Source organism: Sitodiplosis mosellana, unplaced genomic scaffold (assembly GCF_009176505.1).
Source record: "Sitodiplosis mosellana isolate CC-2019 unplaced genomic scaffold, AAFC_SMos_1.0 Smas_scaffold_5948, whole genome shotgun sequence".
Taxonomy (NCBI): Eukaryota; Metazoa; Arthropoda; class Insecta; order Diptera; family Cecidomyiidae; genus Sitodiplosis; species Sitodiplosis mosellana.
The window spans coordinates 139,732-152,220 of NW_022601190.1; the positions used below are offsets into that span (position 1 = coordinate 139,732).

At 36.5% G+C, this 12,489-nt stretch overlaps 2 protein-coding genes and 1 long non-coding RNA gene across 4 annotated transcripts in view; 2 read left to right on the plus strand and 1 right to left on the minus strand.

Annotated features, from left to right (window-relative positions):
* The window catches only part of LOC129573121 (glucose-6-phosphatase catalytic subunit 1), a 50,198-nt gene that overhangs the window by 19,613 nt on the left and 18,096 nt on the right, over nt 1-12,489 (minus strand). The window lies entirely within an intron of this gene.
* The window catches only part of LOC129573120 (nuclear transcription factor Y subunit beta), a 46,312-nt gene that overhangs the window by 7,334 nt on the left and 26,489 nt on the right, over nt 1-12,489 (plus strand). The window lies entirely within an intron of this gene.
* On the plus strand, nt 895-10,564 carry LOC129573123 (uncharacterized). The gene is made up of 3 exons (XR_008688555.1): nt 895-8,749; nt 8,812-8,976; nt 9,255-10,564. It is a non-coding gene; the product is annotated as an uncharacterized LOC129573123 (long non-coding RNA).

The following is a 12,489-nucleotide window of genomic DNA, read 5'->3' on the forward strand; positions in this document are numbered from 1 at the left end:
CAATGTGAACATGCGTAATTGGTACGCACAAAACTTGTTGGCATGGCTTAAAAATGTATGTTCTGTTTTTTCTGTGTTCAATGTGTGTGTGTGTGTGTGTCAAACACGCTGTGTGTGTATGATTAGGCATTGATAAGTTTGGACAAAAGAGGAAAATTGATGGTTTTATCATAGTTATTGTGTTGTGTCTCTATTTAACCGCATGGCAATTAAGTGTTTGAAAGCATTTTCAATGGATCAGTATCAAATTTAGCAAATTCATGTTACGAAATGCTTAAAGCTAATTAAATGTTCTCTGCAAAAACGCGGTGTTTTTTTTCATTTCTATTGATGCTGTTGTTATGCGACCGAGTCTATTTTTGGGCGTTGTGCATGCATTGCATGTGGCTCAGATGCACATAATCTTCAGTAATGTTCCGATCTTGTCATCATGCAATTGCATTCATGTGCTAAACACATATATTCCGTGTCACTGAACAAACCAGCACCATGCGCTGTGTACCATGCCATGAGTGCGATCGCTATGGAAATGCACGGCACCGAAAATTTCTATAACAATCTAAGCCGCACAACGAACAAATTGGGCATATAATTTTCGAACAACGAATAACAAAAAAGTAGTGACGTGACAGATATTTTGATGGTATATGCACGGCCAATTCGGAATTAATATTAATGCAAAATCACACGTTTATTTTGTGAATATATGATAAATGATATTCGTAAAATTTTAAAAAGAAAATCATCGGCCAAACCAACAACGTACGAAAAAACAGAATCAACAAATAAATTTGCAGCTCGATCTCAATACACTGACACACACCTGCAAATTGGCTTGCGCAAATTATTTGAGGTACATGTCATCAGCACCGCCCGGAAATAGTGCTGGTAAACCATAACATGTAAAAAATAGTGCTCGAATAGTGCTGTCGATTGCAATTGGTCCCATGAATAGTGCTGTTCGGAGACGCTAGCACTATTCGTCGAAAGTTGAAAAATCGATTTTTGGGTACTTTTGTATGGGAGGTATGTGAAATATTGACTTTTTCTATACAAATGATACGTCAAAAAATAGTGCTGGAATAGTGCTGGCGAATGGCGTTTTCAGATTTCAAAAATGTTGCCTGGAGGCCGAGCACTATTCGTAGAAAGGAAACCAAGAAGAATGGACACGAAAGACAGTATAATCGTCATCTCCATCAATGCTACTCAAACTAACTCCGTTCAAAAAATGTGTCAAAGTCCGTAATACCGTATATGTGCGTGTATACGTGTGTCGGTATTGCCCAATGTTGCATACGGTAACACAGAGATTGCTGCATTTACGCTAGTGTATTACAAATACACCTACGTTATAATGTGTAATACGTTAGTCGCTACATTCAACTCACGCACACATAAAAGTTGGTGACTTCTGAGAAAGAACTTGTCGGAAACTTTGCCCTAAGATTGCGTTCCTAACTTTTTTCAATGTATTTCTTATGGTTATGGTTATTTGGGGTGCGTTCATCTACCGATTGTACTGATTTGACATTTAAGGCATAAATTTGATCGAATTTCCAACAAGTTTTTTGATTTTATTTTATTTTATTAGATTTCTATTTGATTTATCTGAAAAAGCAGGTTTCCCTTTTTTTAAAGCTCATTCACATAAATATTTTTATCAACCTACCAAATAACTAACAAAACATCACAAATAACTAAAATCATGAATCGACTTGAAAAAAATTACAATTGATAGTTTTCTCTAGAAAATCAGTTTTCTCCAATTTTCCTCAAAATTCTGTTCGCACCAGGATTCAGTGACGAGCAGAAATTCGAGTATACATACAGTATTGGTGCGTGAAACAGAAAGTCATGACTTTCTGACACACTCACGCAATCAATGAGTCATACAATGAACGTTCAGAAACCTTGTGTAGTTTGTTTTTGGAAAATAGCTTAAGTTCTTTAAACGATTAAGATTTCCGAACGTTCAATGTATCAATTCTGGTTCATTGACTCGACTGACTCATCATGCCTTCAAAATGGAGTCAGAATCTAACTCGTTTCTTATGACTCATGAAGAGTGAGTCACATCAAGTTTGAATCACTTTGGACAAATGAATGACTCTGATTATGACTCATATTGTGACTCCCTTCATGACTCAATTGTACTATACTGTTCCACTTTTCCGAACAGGAGTCATAGAGCCAGTAATCATACGAAAAAATCGATTTCGGACACTTGCCATGGAAATGTACCGAAAAATCGACGAATAGTGCTCGGCCCCCAGGCAACATTTTTGAAATCTGAAAACGCCATTTGCCAGCACTATTCCAGCACTATTTTTTGACGTATCATTTGTGTAGAAAAAATTAAAATTTCACATACCTCCCATACAAAAGTACTGAAAAATCGACTTTTTCCCACTTTCTACGAATAGTGCTCGGCCTCCAGGCAACATTTTTGAAATCTGAAAACGCCATTCGCTAGCACTATTCCAGCACTATTTTTTGACGTATCATTTGTATAGAAAAAATCAATATTTCACATACCTCCCATACAAAAGTACTGAAAAATCGACTTTTTCCCACTTTCTACGAATAGTGCTCGGCCCCCAGGCAACATTTTTGAAATCTGAAAACGCCATTCGCCAGCACTATTCCAGCACTATTTTTTGACGTATCATTTGTATAGAAAAAATTAATATTTCACATACCTCCCATACAAAAGTACTGAAAAATCGATTTTTCAACTTCCGACGAATAGTGCTAGCGTCTCCGAACAGCACTATTCATGGGACCAATTGCAATCGACAGCACTATTCGAGCACTATTTTTTACATGTTATGGTTTACCAGCACTATTTCCGGGCGGTGCTGATGACATGTACCTAATTATTTGCCGTATGTTCGAGTACAAGGCGCGCGTGACTTGATGACTATTATATTATTTTGCTGGTGCGTGTTTTTCTTCTTCTCTTCATTCTCTTTATCCGTGTAGCTCATTTGTTCTCTCTCATTTTCATCAAATATGTTTGCCGCATTTTTTATACACACATATCCACATTTGCACGCACGCAAACATGTACCAAATCTAAAAATCTGTTTACCGTGGTTTGTCTATCTTTTTGTTTCGTTTTGTACCAAAACGTTGTTCATTCATTGCTTTTAACGGGTCAAAGTCGAAATGAAAACGCAACAACTCTTATTCGCACAGTACCTTTCAAATTAACACCAATCGAATTTTGAAATAGACATTTTTCTCCAGTGAATTGGCGATATATCAATGGCTGGAGCAAAAAATTCGATACATTTCAAATGATGACACCAACTGTATAAATAAAACAACAGCTGAATTCTGTTTTAAGCATCGTTTATTTTCGGTTTTGTTTTGTTTTGGTCCATTTGGGTTTTTTTCCAATAAAGCGAAAGAGAGAGAGAGAGAGAGAGAGAGAGAGAGAGAGAGAGAGAGAGAGAGTGGTACTGTTCGCTGTCCGACTTGATGAAGTAGGTCCATTGCAAATGAACAGCTAATTTATGCAAACAAACGGAAACAGACCGCAATCGATGAATCGAAGGACAAGACATGAAGCAATGTGGTACAAATTCATGTTTTCAAAACTCGATTCGTGCATGCTCAATCGAACAAAAGAATTCGCTGGAAAAGAATAGAATTTCTATTTTAGAACCGAGATAAAAAAAAAAGTAAGCTGTTTGGTTGATATTATGACCTTAACGTTTCATTCAAGCACCTGATAAATGTCGCAGATCTTTCAAATACAATTCCAATTGATGTCGAAGATCTTGTCTTTAACACGTTGATTAATTTTAGAAACGTTCAAATCGCAAAGTAAATGGAAATGACGTAAATGGTCGTCGGTTTTTTTTCTTTGTATGTTGTGAATGGCGGCAAATTTAATGAATACTGTTTATTCAGTCATTCCAAACAAAAAACCGCATCCAAAGTCTCATCTCCGCATGAAACAGGTAATGAAAAGCCGCCTGGTAAACAAGGAAAAAACCCGAACAAGTAAATAAGCTTGAGTGACTTCTTCGTCTCTTTGCCAAAAAAAAACAAACATATAATGTCTTGTTGCTCTCCGTCGCAACAGCTTTTTTTCGGAGGTTTTTTGTTGTAGATTTTCTCTTCACTTGTTGTTTGGATCGTGGTCTGGGGCTCACAGAGATTCATTTGCGCTTTGTTTGCTTTGTCACGCGCCTCACACACACACACACACACACACACACACACACACACACACAAAAGCTGTAACAAAGCAAAATAAAGCGTCGAATGGCATTTATGATGGTCTGAGAGATGATTTGGAGATATCTCCAGGTGATTCTGATGAAATTATACAAGCGCGAAACAACATCGAAAATGAAAGAAAACAAAATTGTTAACTAAACACAAAACTGGCCGAAAAAAAACTCGCATAAAATGATGGAATAAAATACAAATGTGACGGGTTATAATTGCTAATGCTAATTAATAATAATTATTCCGGTTGCGTTTGCTATTTTCGAAAACTAAGTTTCATTTACCCATATCTTACTCTGGATTTGGTTTTCGGGTGAAACGATGTGTATGCGGACATGATAATAGAAGTACAGAGAGCAACAGAGCACAGCGACAGAAGAAAAAAAAATCAATCGCGATAACTTCGAATATCGCAAACAGCGTGTGCGCGTGAGAGTAGGACGCTTGGCAGAGGCTAAAGTAAATAGCATGACCACAAGATCACAATTCGACTTTGGGTCATACACAATCGGGTTGGATTGTTTGTCATTTACGCCTCGATGAAGCTAATAATAATGCCTGTGCGATTATTATTATTCGCTCAACAAAACCGCCATACTCACATTTCGCCTATCGGTTTTTTTTGTGCAATTCATTGCCGATCCATTCAGTGATAAGAGATTTCGATCAAATAATGATGAAAAAAACAGCAGCAGCAATCATCTCTTACACACAGCGCTTGATTGAATCCACATTATATCTGGATAGTCAGAAGAGCAATTTTCGAAACAATAACAACATTAGCACAGCGAATGAACCCGGTAACAATGTGCATTGCATGTGTTTATTTTGGGCAATGTGATTGGATAATCAACATTTTTGTTCCACTATCAAAGGGCGAATCATCATCGCAATACGCGGATTTTACTACATTTTTTTGTTGAATGTCATCAATGTCATGTGGTTCTGTGTGTGTTTGAGAGAGAGAGAGAGAGAGAGAGAGAGAGAGAGAGAGAGAGAGAGAGAGAGAGAGAGAGAGAGAGAAAGAGAAAGAGCAACCTATGCATGCTTGCACGACACACAACAGGAACATACACAACAAAAGAAAAATGGATAATTTTCACATTTAGCGGTAATTTGAACAGGATAATTGACTTTCTGGACCATTACCAGTCTGGGAACAAGTGTTTATTTTTGTATATTTTTTCGTCATATTTCTTTGATTTTTCATCAATTTTGATGGATGACATCCATCAGCCGGATAATATGTGTGTGTCTGTTATTTTTGATTTGAGAATGCAAGCCGTGGAAGTACTGATTAATTTCACTTTTTGGGGACTTTTCGAGTCTTGCACATTTCTCGTCGCTTGCAGCTGTTTTTTGTGTGTTTCTAAAAAAAAACAATTATTATTGATGCGCAATATTCGAGATACATTTCAACTCGAATAAATTTTTGATTCATTATAACCGTTATTCATTGGAGTTGAGTCATTCGATGTGCCGCATAAAAATTTGCCACTTCATCTTCCTAATTGAAAAAAAAGCAGCAACGGCAATAATCGAAAGAAATCAACAGAAATATGGAAAAAAGAAAATTGTAATGTAAACGATCGTAAAAAGGAAAGAAAATGATGCAATTGATTGTTTGGTTTGAATGTGTGTAAACGTGTTTCTTTTATGAATTGGTTATAAAACATAGAAATGGCTGATAAATGAAATATTTTATTCAATTCACATCGCTTTGTGATTGCGAATGATTGCCTGCATACACACATTTAATCAACAAGTTACCGCACATGTTGCACACACTAGCTTCGAGCCGAACAAATCAAACGAAATGAATGAACGAAGCGAACGAATGGGCAACAACAACAACGAAAAAAATCATATGGAAAAGAGAATATGAGTGAAGAAGAAAAAAACAGCATACGGTTCGTATTGAATGATGTGCGTTCACACTCATGTATGCGCAGCAGCGGCAGCGTGCGCAAATAAAACGGGAAAAAACACATAAATCGGCTTTTGCCATAGTAAAAACATATTTGGTTGTTTTTTTTTTCTTCATTAGATCGATGTGAACACGAGAGAAGAGTTCAATATATTTTTATGTAATTTTTTCAAATTGAGCGTTGTTTTGTAATTCGATTTTCCTATACATATATATAATTCTTTTTCTTTCTTCACTTTGTTTCATTTTTCGACTATCTTTTGGACGAATGAAAAAAGTATGTTTCGCGCTGTTTTTTTTCTTCTCTTTTCATCTTTCTTAACAATTTCTTTCATTGAATAATCGTACATTCGACGCTTGTGTTCATACTTGTAATGTAGTTTGGTTTTTTTTTGTTGCTTCGGCTGTCTGTCTATGTCCGTGTCTATTGCATCGTGTTCACTTTTTTTTCTTTCAACTATTTCATTTCACACCTTGGTTGCTATGAAATCGAGAACCGTTCAATGTTTTCACTTGAAAATAAAATTATTGGGCCCAATGTGTACAGACTCCAAAATAGCCAACATGCATATGTGTGTGTTCTTTTTTTCGTGCATTTCAATTCATTCTGTTTTTTCCTTCTCGCATTACGCATTAATCATAGTTATGGATAAATTGTGTGATCAGATTGAAATGCCTTTAAGTCAAATTGGAAATTGAAATCGATATTATCGATCATTTTATTCCACTTTGCCATTCATTTATATTTTTTTCGTTCATAACCTGTCAAATACATTATGAATAATCTATTTTGGGTTTAATTTCAAATTGTCTTTGAATTTCAATCAATTGAAGAGAAATGGGCAGATCTCATCAGAAGATCACAATCATGTATCGAGTTTCTATTTGACAAACCCAAAATGACATCACGACGATGCAATGAAAGTACGAATACAATTGACATTTATGATCGAAAATGCTTTTCCCATTTGATTTACATTGTTTTGGGTTGTAAACGGTGTCCATGCCCACCATATATGTGAATTACTTGATGATGCCCGCGTAAAATGTTATTTATAGAAATGTGCATTTCATTTCTACATACGGTTGCCACTTCCAAATGAATGAGCGGAGTACACCACTTTCATGACACACAGGCATTTAAAGTGCGTTTGACGTGGTTGATGATTTTTTTAAAGTGAAATCAGTGTAAAAGGTGAACGACACTCTGAATCAGTGCACTTTGCTGGACAAGAGGTGGCTGTGAATGCACACACTCGAAAATAAAAAACAAACGAAAAAAAATGAAAGAAAAATTGGAATTTATGACATGCAAAACTATAAACGATGACGCCATATCCAGCAAAACATGCAATAATATCGCACACACAAAACACAACGGTCAAGCCATAAATAACGCATGTCGAGCACGGCAACAAAAAAAAAATAGTTACTTATTTTATGAGTCGAACGTGTTTGCATGTGCTAGCATTTGTACAGTTTTTTTTCTCTCTTCTCTCTTCTGTTCAGATGTTGGTTTTTTTTGTGAGTGGCCGCAAATCTAGTCGAACCAAACGCACAGAGAGGAGAAGCAACAACGACGACAAAAAAAAACCAACCTACCATGTTGAAATGTTAAAAGATCATCAATTCAAAAATGATGTCTAATCGCTTTTTTTCCTATGAAATTTTCCATTGCGATACAGTGTTCGCAACAATTCCAAGCAAAAGCATTGATCCATCCGTATAATCACATCGCCACAACAAATGTCCAAATTCATACACCATAAACCGACCAACACACACACATACACTCAGATGGTGGAATATCCAACCGCAAGCGCTGCACAACGATTTCAAATGCACGTGATTTCTAATCCGCCGACACATCCACATATAAAGTTCACAGCCATAACCGGCTGCTATCAAATCGATGTATGCTAATTTTGGTTCAGTTAAGATTGTTTTATTTCTTCTTCTTCTTACTGCTGCTAAACGGTTTTTTTTCCTCTTCTTTGATCTCAAAGAGAGAAGATCAGAGGAGAAAAAAAGGTTTCGATGCTCTGTTATTGAAGCAATTATAATTAGTTGATGATGGTGATTAATAGCATAAAATCCGATCGACCTCATTCCAAGCTGGAATTTCCAGCCACCAAATGAAAACAAGGAAATGGAAACGATAATAAAGATTTCAGCAATTAATTCTTTTTCCACGTCACTTTTTCGGGCGTTTTTTATTGCGAGATTGGTTTGATTATTTTTTTCTTTTAATCGACACCAAAATACTACGTTTTGATGATAAAATCGTAGCAATTTACGCTTCACACAATAACATTTGATTAAATATTTGGAAGTTTTTATGTCGACAAATCTAAATGAGTGAATACTGTTTTTTTTTCTCGTTGGTTGTTCAAGTGGCTCATTAAAAAATTGCTGTGACTGTAGCGCGCTCACATTTAACCATAACTAATTTATGCACGTTCTATTTCGTTGAATCAAAACCATGTGTGTGAGTGTGTTTTTTTTATTTCCTCGGGCTGATTGGATCCTGCATCAAGGTTGCGCTATTTTTATTTGGCATTGTTCTATTTTCGTTATGTGAGTTATTTGGAAAAACGTCACTCAGTCTCTGCTCCGAATTGAACTTTGCACTTTTTTAGATCAGGAGATAAAGTCGCACGGAATTTGTCGAAATGGAACTCAAGCTGCTTGATTCAAGCAAGTCTGAAAAAATGGATTACTACGCCAATACAACCTTCACGGAAGTACGGTTCACACTTCATTCTAAAACGAAGAAAATATGTTCGTCTTGACTTGCGTGGAATGTGAGTAAAAAAAATGCACTTTCAACTTTGCACGAATGCCGCGCACATTTGCTGCATTCCCATTGCTTTATGTATGCATGATTGCAGAATATATGTTAATCAGACGCGTGTCGAGAATGCGACGCGTCTTGAAGTTAAAATTTCAAAAGAAATGTGGAATACAATATGCTCCGTTGTTCCCGCCATTCACTAATCAAGTAATGCGCTGTTTTTTGCATTAAATTTTAAATCAATTTTTTAATGTAGCTTTTTAATTGGATGCTGTGTTTTTTTTCTAGTTCAAAAATCAACGAGCGAAGAGTTGCATGCAATTAAAAAGATCGCACTTTCGTTTAGCCGCCTCTTCATAAATCGAGTATGAAGTGAATCCAGTATGGAGTGAATTATGCGTGATTAAATCAAATGAAATGAAAACGATGGAGACACAACTGTGGCTCGGCTTCGATCCAATGACGCATTCGAAAATGTCGAAAAAATAAAATCGAAACAATCGAAAAAAACATGTGTGAAATGAATGGAGCAAAATATCAAATTGAAGCAACATGAAATGATCGTGTTGCAAAAACCATGATGATTTGGAAAATGAGAGAGAAACAAAACAAAAAAATAATACAGAAAAAAAAAGTTGTAATCTATAGTCGGTTTTACAGCCAGTCATTCACGCATTTCCGTATAATTGATTGAAATCATACCATAAATAGAAACTTGATCTTTTGTGCAAATGGCATTTTTGGCTCTTCGCTTCGAAGTGAGTCGCATTTAAAACCGAACCGCGCCTCACACACAGTTTAGTGAACTTGGTCTTTGTGCAATTTTCGGTACAACGGCACAACCTCTCTCTTGAGATGATGGCAATGGAAGAGATGAGGCTGGCACATCTTTAAGCAACGATGCACGAAATAAATAAAGCAACAGCAACGAACGATCATACTCAATCAAATTGAATAATCAAACTGAAAGTAAATCTCGTGCGCGAGATCAAGACACAAAAGAACAACACACTCTCTCTGGGCCGCGTATTGAAACCGGAGGGACAGAGAGATTGAAAGAAATGTGATGCATCTTCAGTTGATCCAAAGAAATGTCCATCGGCGCATTTATCATCTTTATTTTCAGTGAGTTTTTTTTTCTGTCTGGCTGGCTGTTATTGTTTTGTTTTCATGTTTTCTCTCGCTCTCTCGCTCGCTCGGTTTATTCATTGCGAAAGTGCACGGTAATTTAAGTGTATATTGAACACCGTGTATTTACAAAGTATCGCTTTTCGTCGTTCATCGTTCGACTAGTGCGACCACAAAAGAAAGAAATTGCGCAGAAAGAAACAAAAACTTCAAAGTTCAAAATCGAAAAGCATACAAAATTACCTTTGTTCGTTGGGTCGAGTCGAAATTAAAGTGAAAGTGACGCCGAATGCTTTCTTCATGTGCGCGCAGCTATGCCAATGCCATGCAAGCGGATGACGGTGTGTGCGCGTTCGCGCATATATATATATTCGTCGCCGAAATGTATAAAAATATGGAGAAAAAAAGATAGACACACACGAAAACAAAAGAGAAGCGGCCAAAAAAAACAACAGAAAGAAAAAAAGAAATAACGTGGCTGCTACAGTCAGCCCAATCTCAGAATTATAATTCATTGCTACGAATTTCGAATCTCGTGTGCCACTGATTTAATATCCAATTCCATGGGTTTTGTATATTAGATTTTGTTTTTATTCCATTCGACTATGCAATTTTCTCCGATCTTTTTTTTCGTTCGTGCTACGGCTGCTGCTGCTCTTACTCGCTGCGTTTCTTTGTGCCATTTCGACGAACGATATATCCAATTTGTTTGTGCTACAGTTTGTAATGGCAATAATATTGTAAAAAATAGTAAAAGCGCATTTTGCTATATCGCAACGCAGCTCTCGTTCGCTTGAATATTGCTGTTAATTATTCTGCACTAATTCAACAACAACAACAACAACAACAACAACAACAACAACAACAACAACGTCGAAAAAAAAAACAAAAAAATAGAAACACTCAGTAATCCATATGATTTTCTATCTAAATGTGTGCCGACTAAATCTGATTTATGTTTCATTTCTTGCAAATTGCGTTTCAATTGTGCATTTCACATTTTCACTTTGACCGATCAATTTTCCGCTTTTATACACCAATCCAATCGTATAACAGCTCTACTCGAGACGATTTGAATTGTTACAGATGGACACAAAAAGTCATTCGAAGCTGAGACAGAGCAAAAGAGCGATTTGGAGCGAGAGTGCGAATGAAAATGGCAACAAAAAAGTCTTTTCAGATGATGGAAAACTCATATTTAAATTTCATTTTTCTCCATGACTATCTGTCAGTCCGATCATTTTAGAAATTTAATATGTGCGTTGCTTTTGTTTGAGCTGCAGCTCGCTTTGGCCAATTATTTCCATCCGATTTGGATCTGATTGAGTATATTTTAATGAAGGTGATCTCATTGCTGGTAATTTTCTTATATTTTTTTTTCGTTTGTTTAAGTGTGTGCGTATGATCAGTTGCCATTTCAAGGCGAATGAAAATCAGAATGCACGTGAAAAGATCTCAATACGAGTTGTAATCGCCAATCGCAGCACATGTGTCGAGCTAGATCAGCAAAGTAAGTCAGTGGCCGGGAAAAAAACAGCGATCGAGTCAATCGCTTGCGAAAACAAAGCTGACTTAGAATATGCAATTTTGGACAGTATTATGTACAAATCGGTCTTGTAACGGCTATATTTTTGGCAACATTGGACTAAAGTAGACAACCAACCAACCAACCGATCGATCAATCGAAAAAAAAGCGCCGAACATAATCCGTTGAACTGAACAAAAAGAAACGAGTAAAGAAAGGGAAAAAACCAATTGGAAAAGCAAAGAGCTCGAAAAACATGTTCGACATAAACGCGAGCGAATTGAATGAGCGAATTACGTGAAGTGAAAAGAAAAACCGCGACGGCAGCTCAAACAAGTCGGTAGCCACTAAATCCATTAATTAGTTCTTTTTATAATCTAATCTACACATTTTCCCGGTCGGGCAGAAATGAGAAGAAGAAGAAAAAGAAGTAGAAAGAAAATACGCAGAAAAAGAAATATATAAACAGTGATTAATGTGTTAAACAACAATTGATCGCCACGTACGCGAGTTGATGAAGTGTTTACAATTAGCTCGCCCAAAGAAACAAATTCATTTTTATTTTCTTCTTCTTCGTCTTATTTTGCGATTGTGCGCATGAGTGTGTGCCGGTTTGTCGATGGGAAGAAAGTTTTTTTTCGCGTTTCCATTTGGCGAAAAACCTATTTCCAATTCCATAGTTACTGCGTAACATGTACGAATTGAAATTAGCGTTTCGACGACGACAAAACCACCGAATGGTTTGGCCATTTGCGAAAAAAAGCTCAAATTCAATTGGTTCGCATTGTCATGAAATTCACAACTTAGTTACCACCGAAAAAAGTCTCTCTCTCTCTCTCTCTCTCTCTCTCTCTCTCTCTCTCTCTCTCT